This window comes from Bombina bombina, chromosome 7 (genome assembly GCF_027579735.1).
Source record: "Bombina bombina isolate aBomBom1 chromosome 7, aBomBom1.pri, whole genome shotgun sequence".
Classification (NCBI taxonomy): Eukaryota; Metazoa; Chordata; class Amphibia; order Anura; family Bombinatoridae; genus Bombina; species Bombina bombina.
Genome location: NC_069505.1, coordinates 636,293,713 through 636,302,021, shown reverse-complemented (window position 1 = coordinate 636,302,021; position 8,309 = coordinate 636,293,713).

The following is an 8,309-nucleotide window of genomic DNA, read 5'->3' as shown; positions in this document are numbered from 1 at the left end:
TTCAATCTTAGCTGATTATTATTGATTTTCTGCACATTGCTGTTATTTGCTTTTTTCACAGGTTGGATTGACGTTTATTTATACACTTTGGAGTTTTTCTTATCACTCGAGACCGTTGTCTCATTTTTTTCATCAAGCTGCACTAAGGAGCCAGCAGCCCAGCTCCTATTCGGATATATCGCACTTAGACTTTTTCACATCAAGTGTTTCTTTATTGCATTTTTTGCACTCAGACTATAACATTGTTTATTTATTATTTATTTGGGGAATCAGATCGTCCTTTGCAACAACTGTTTCTTTATAGGTTTTTGCACACAGACTGTAAATTGCCTTTTTTGGGATTCATATTATTGTTTATATTGTTTTATATTAACCCACCTTACACCTGAGGGTTTTTCAGTCTTTTAGTTTGTTTATATCCAATTTTATCCTTCATGCTTTCTGCACAGCTTTTGTCCACCTTATTTTTTACACACACATTTTTTGGGTCTCTTCTCTGATCCAAATAGGAGCACCAGGGTTATTTTGTGACAACCTCTAATTCAAATTTGGTGAACATTTTTTCCAAAGACACCCATTATTATTCCTTATCACGCATATCATTTTTAACCCCCGGTCCCACCAGACCTAACCGGAACAGACCATCAGTTAGAGGTCACACTGCACAAGCCAGCATATATCTACTGATATAGACCCTCTATTGCTTTTAATTATGTTTTAATGTCGATTGTATTATTATTCATGTTACTAACCATGGATCCATGAGTATATGTATTCTCTGATTTTTAAGAATTTTTAATTTGAATGCAATAAATTTTATATTGATTGTAACAAATCTTATCTAGATCTTTAGTACACCTAGCCTCCGTTAGTTGGCGCTTGGGCCCTCCCCTCACTATCTAAGTTCTTTTAGGTGAGAGCTAGGTCTCACCTCTCCCAGGCATACAGGTGTTTTGTTGGCGCTTTGAGTAATACCAATTACATAGTATCTACAATTAATAGAGGAGCCAACTAGGAGTAAAGCTATATTGGATTTAGTGCTATCAAACAATACAGATATAATATCAAACATAGAAGTTAAAGAACATTTGGGTAACAGTGATCATAACATGGTCACATTTGAAATCTCTTTTCATATGCAGTGTTTTAAAGGCTTAACTAAGACTTTTAATTTCAAGAAAGCAAAATTCAACGATTTAAGGAAATCATTAAATAATATAAATTGGGACAATGTATTTTCTAATAAAAATACAGAGGATAAATGGATAATATTTAAAAATTTGTTAAATAAATATACATATCAATACATACCATATGGTTATAAAAATAAAAATAAAAAAACTAAGCCGTTATGGCTAAATAAAAATGTGTTAAAAGAAATTAGGAAAAAACGTAGGGCATTTAAATTATTAAAAGAAAATAGTACAGACTCAGCATACAATATTTATAAGGAATGTAACAAAGCATGCAAAAAAGCAATCAAATTAGCCAAAATTGAAAATGAAAAATTAATTGCCAAGGATTCTAAGTCTAACCCTAAAAGGTTCTTTAAGTACATAAATAGCAAAAAGTCTAAGAAGGATAATATAGGTACATTAAAATGTGTGGAGGGTAGCATGATAAATAATGACAGGGAGAAGGCTGAGGTACTAAACCAGTTTTTTTCTTCAGTATACACAAGAGAGGAACCATTGAATGATACTTTGGAACAGAATAGAACATGCCAGTCCATACCACTAACTGGGTTTTGTTTAGAGGATATCAGGAAAAAACTAAAAAATATTAAGGTAAATAAAACTCCAGGCCCAGATGGAATACACCCAAGGGTGTTAAGTGAACTTAGCACTGTTATAGACAAACCTTTACTCTTAATTTTTCAAGACTCATTATCCTCAGGCATGGTACCCCAGGATTGGCGTAAAGCTGATGTGGTGCCACTCTTCAAAAAGGGAAGCAGGGATGATCCAGGAAGCTATAGACCAGTTAGTCTGACATCAATAGTGGGGAAGATATTTGAAGGGATTATAAGGGATTATATTGATGAGCATATTCGTGTAAACAAGATTATGAGTTCTAATCAGCATGGCTTTAGGAGAAATAGATCATGTCAAACTAATCTAATTAGATTCTACGAGGAAGTAAGTAAAAATATAGATAAAGGGGAATCAGTTGATGTGATATACTTAGATTTTGCAAAGGCATTTGATACAGTGCCACATGAGAGATTAATGCACAAAATTAAGGGACTGGGAATAGCTGAAAATGTTAGCTCATGGATAAATAACTGGATAAAAGATAGGGAGCAACGAGTAGCAGTAAATGGATCATACTCAGATTGGACAAAGGTAATCAGTGGCGTCCCCCAGGGATCAGTACTGGGCCCTGTTCTTTTTAATATTTTTATAAATGACTTGGAGCAAGGATTAAATAGCGACATCTCTATTTTTGCAGATGATACTAAGTTAAGTAAGGTCATTAGGTCAGAGCAGGATGAACTCTCTTTGCAAAGGGATTTGCTAAAATTAGAACTATGGGCAAGTGAATGGAAAATGAGATTTAATACGGAAAAATGTAAGGTTCTACATTTTGGAAGTAAAAATAAGCAGGCTATGTATTTTTTAAATGGGACAAGACTTAGCCAAACACAGGAGGAAAGGGATTTGGGAGTAGTAATAGATAACAAGCTAAAGATGAGTGCACAATGCAGGGCAGCGGCTTCAAAGGCTAATAAGATACTAGCATGTATTAAAAGAGGCATTGATTCAAGGGAGGAAAGCATAATTCTGTCATTATATAAAGCCCTGGTAAGACCTCACCTTGAGTTTGGAGTGCAGTTCTGGGGACCGATTGCTAAAAAAGATATTGCAGAACTAGAAAAAGTTCAGAGAAGGGCCACAAAGCTAATAAGGGGATTGGAGAAATTAACCTATGAGGAGAGGCTAGCCAAACTGGGTCTGTTCTCTTTAGAAAAAAGGCGCTTGAGAGGTGACATGATTACTTTATATAAATATATTCAAGGCCCATATACAGAGATGGCAGAAGCTCTTTTTATTCCAAGAAAATTGGTTCTGACAAGAGGTCATAATTTAAGGTTGGAGGAAAGGAGATTTAATCTCCTGCAACGGAAACGTTTTTTCACTGTAAGAGCAATAAAATTGTGGAACTCATTACCAAAGGAGGTAGTGAATGCCAATACCATAGATACATTTAAAAATAGTCTGGATAAATTTCTGTATATAAACAAAATTCATGGATATGATTGCTAGTATTAAATGGGTCACATTTTAATGGGGTTATTTAAGCTTAACTGGAGCTTTTTGTAAGTATTTTAGATTTGTATAGGTTGAACTCGATGGACTTCAGTCTTTTTTCAACCTTATCTACTATGTTACTATGTTACTATGTTACTTGACACACAGCTATATAGGGCATAATATTAATTCCACAAAGTATATGTCACGTGACACACAGCTATATAGGGCATAATATTAATTCCACAAAGTATATGTCACGTGACACACAGCTATATAGGGCATAATATTAATTCCACAAAGTATATGTCACGTGACACACAGCTATATAGGGCATAATATTAATTCCACAAAGTATATGTCACGTGACACACAGCTATATAGGGCATAATATTAATTCCACAAAGTATATGTCACGTGACACACAGCTATATAGGGCATAATATTAATTCCACAAAGTATATGTCACGTGACGTGACACACAGCTATATAGGGCATAATATTAATTCCACAAAGTATATGTCACGTGACACACAGCTATATAGGGCATAATATTAATTCCACAAAGTATATGTCACGTGACACACAGCTATATAGGGCATAATATTAATTCCACAAAGTATATGTCACATGACACACAGCTATATAGGGCATAATATTAATTCCACAAAGTATATGTCACGTGACACACAGCTATAGGTAAAAGACAAGTACACACTGACAGTGTAACACTGTGGAGACAAGGCACTAGGGAGATCCTGAACCATTAATCTTATTGGTAGAGCTTCCTGTGTCAGGACAGGGTGCTGAGGCTGATTGGGGTTACAGGAAGGCCTGTGGCTGATGGTAGTTACAGGGGGGGGCTGTGGCTGATGTTAGTTAACGAGGGCCCTGTCACTGTGGCTGACGCTAGTTACAGGGGGGCCCTGGGACTGATGGTAATTACAGGGGGGTCTGTAAACCCCCATCAGCCCCCCCCTGCAACTACCATCAGCCTCAGACCCCCTTGTAACCACCATCAGCCCCAGGCCCCCCTGTAACCACCATCAGCCCCAGCCCCCCCCTGTAACCACCATCAACCTTGCCCTCAGCACCCTCACCCTGTTGTAACCCCTCATAACCCATCCAAGATAAGGAGGGACTCCAATTAGATCACACATGACATGCTCCATGCACTGTTGCACATATACAAAATGACTTATGACTGAAGGCAAATTGCAGATTGTGAAGATGCCAGTATCTGCAGCAGCCAGGGGCCCAGCCGCCCAGGGGTAGTGTTATAAGGGCAGACGACCCTCTTTCTTTTTATATAAAATTAAAATATAATATTTTATATAAAAAAAAGAGGGTCTGCGTCTGCCCTTATAACACTACCCTGGGCCCTGCTGCAGATACTGGCATCTTCACAATCTGCCATTTGACAGGATGATGTGCTTACATGTGAATATTTTAAATATTCCCATGTGAGCACATCATCATCCCTGTGTATTATTTAATTAAAGAAATTGCAACAGCAGATTGTGAAAATACTATTATAATTTACATTACAAATTTACAACAACCCTGCCTTCTCAGCCACACAGCAAGGCCCCCCCCCCCCCCAGGCTCCCCTATAACCCAAAAGTCTCAGGCTCTCAGCACCCCCCCCCCCCCCAAATGATATCATAATCAGCCTGCCCATCCATCATCCCTCTCAGACAGAGACAGTATATTAGTAGAGTAGAGGAGTAGTACATACATCATTTACATAAATAATAAGATAAATAAATTAATAATAATAATAATAATAATATATTTATACTGTTTAATTATACATTATAATAATTAATAAATAATCTATTTTCTTTCATGTAATTGGCAAGAGTCCATGAGCTAGTGACATATGGGATATACAATCCTACCAGGAGGGGCAAAGTTTCCCAAACCCCGAAATGCCCACAAATACACCTCTCACCACACCCACAATTCAGTTTTACAAACTTTGCCTCCTATGGAGGTGGTGAAGTAAGTTTGTGCTAAGATTTCTACGTTGATATGCGCTTCTCAGCATTGTTGAAGCCCGATTCCTCTCAGAGTACAGCGAATGACAGAGGGACGTGAAGGGAGTATTACCTATTGAATACGATGATTTCCCTAACGGGGGTCTTTTTCATGGGTTCTCTGTTATCGGTCGTAGAGATTCATCTCCTACCTCCCTTTTCAGATCGACGATATACTCTTATATATACCATTACCTCTACTATTAACTGTTTTAGTACTGGTTTGGCTATCTGCTATATGTGGATGGGTGTCTTTTGGTAAGTATGTTTTTATTACTTAAGACACTCTCAGCTATGGTTTGGCACTTTATGCATTTGTATAAAGTTCTAAATATATGTATTGTACTTATATTTGCCATGAGTCAGGTTCATGTATTTCCTTCTGCAGACTGTCAGTTTCATATTTGGGAATATAAACACTTTAAGAAATTTGTTTCTTACCTGGGGTTTAGTCTTTTTCAATTTGACTACTTTTTGCATTTGCGGGTATTAGGCCCGCGGGTGCGTCAAATGTTAGACTTTATTGCGTCATTTTTGGCGCGAACTTTTTTGGCACGGGAAATTACGTTTTTGACGCAACTTCGTCATTTCCGGCGTCATACGTGACGTCGAGACCTTTCACACGGCGGCGTCATTAGTGACGCAAGTGTATCATTTCCGGTCATTTTTGGCGCCAAAAAAGTTTACGTTACGTTGTGCGTCATACTTGGCGCCAATTTTTTTCTTCATTATTTCAATACCCCATTGTTGTTTGCCTCCTGCTTTCTTTTCTATCAAGAGGCCTATGCTTTTGCATTTTTTCCCATTCCTGAAACTGTCATTTAAGGAAATAGATAATTTTGCTTTATATGTTGTTTTTTCTCTTACATTGAGCAAGATGTCCCAATCTGATCCTGTCTCTGAAGTTGCTGCTGGAACATTGCTGCATGACGTCGGTTCTACCAAAGCTAAGTGCATTTGTTGTAAAATTGTAGAAATTATTCCACCGAATGTCATTTGTAATAGTTGTCATGATAAACTTTTACATGCAAATATAAAACAAGATAGTATCTTCCAGCACTGGTGATGGGAGTGCAAGCCTGAGGAGCTCCTGCCAAAGCTCCAAACGAATCAGTATATACAGAAAGTTCAAGCAGCACCTCCACTTGTACAGAATTATCAATTTTATTGTACCAAGACACAAAAATACATGACGTTTCGGGCTCAAATGCCCTTAATCATATGACCTAAACATACTACACACCTCTCTTAAATACCTTATACCACAGGTGTTGCTAATTATAACATTAACCAGTATAAAAATTTAACTCTTAAGTGTAAATGCCACCTAGTGGTCAATATATAAAATAACATACAATATACTTTTCTTTAAAAAAAAGTCTAACAGTGCTACATATATGCAATGAAGTCTACAAGAACATTTTTTCACAGAATTTTTTACAAAAAAAACTTTTTTACAGAGAAACATCTTATAGAATAGTTACATATCCGGAGGAAAGGATTTCTTCTTCACAGTGTTCATATTAGGGGCAGTATAATCTAAAAGAATTCAAAAAACAATTTAGAGAAAAATTTAGAGAAAAATATTGAGATCCAATTCACGATTCATACCCTTTGGGAACATACAATCTAACTTATAGATCCACATAGATTCTCTTTTCTTTAAGATTAACTCTCTATTCCCACCTCTACGAGGAATAGGAACATGGTCTATGATTTGAAACTTCAATTGAGCTATAGCGTGGCCTTTAGATAGAAAATGATTAGAGACTGGGGCATTTAGATCTTTGCATCTTATATTTGATTTATGCTGGATGATCCTATCCCTTACCCTCTGGGTAGTCTCACCAATGTAGATCCACCCACATGGGCACTTAATAAGATAAATCACATAACAAGAGTTACATGTAAGAAAAGCATTAATCTTGTACACTTTGCCTGTGTGTGGATGTACAAAGGTAGAACCCTTTACCATGTTGTTGCAATTCGCACAGCCTAAACAAGGGTAACAACCCAGATTTTTTTCAGTGATATAGCTCTGTTTCAACTTTTTGCTGCCTATATCAGCCCTCACCAATCTATCTTTAATGCTAGAGCTTTTCCTATAAGCAGACATAGGGCCATTAGAAAATGATTGTACACCTGGATGACATTCTCTCAACATGAACCAATATTTGTTAATAATCCTTTTTATCTTGGGACTTTGATTGTTATACTCAGACACAAAAATGATTCTATCCTTCTTATCTTTTACTTTAGTAATATTGGTACATGTCTCATCACTAGCCCTTTTAACTTCATTTTGCAAAAGATCAGCTGGGTAGCCCCTAGCACTGAATTTCTGACCCATTTCTTTAAGCCTTTTAGTAACAAGTTCTTTATCAGACACAATCCTCTTCACTCTTGTCATTTGACTCCTAGGTAGAGATCTAATCAAAGCCGGTGGATGAGCACTTGTAAAGTGCAATAGACTATTCTTATCGGTACTTTTCCTATATATATCTGTTTTTAACATACCGCCTTCTTTGTAGACCATAGTGTCAAGAAAATGTAAGGATTGTTCATCCCAGGTAAGGGTAAATTTAATGTGTCTAGTGGCACTATTTAAATCATCCACAACCTTGAGAAGGGATCCAATGTCGCCCCACCAAACACCAAAGATGTCATCTATATAGCGCCACCAGGTGGCGCCATATAGATGGAACATCTCATTTTGGTAGACAAATTTTTCTTCAAATGCAGACATAAATAAGTTTGCATAGGTAGGGGCGACATTGGATCCCATCGCCGTACCCTTTATCTGCATATAATAATTTTCCTCGAACAGGAAATAGTTACAATATAGGATTATGGTCAACAAATTCAATAAAAAGTCCTGCTGTGAGTCAGTATATACACCACTTGTAATTAATATATTTCCTATTGCACCAATCCCACTTTCGTGCTCAATTGAGGTGTATAAACTGACCACATCAAGGCTATAGAGAATGCATCTATCTGGTGTCTCCATGCTCTTAAT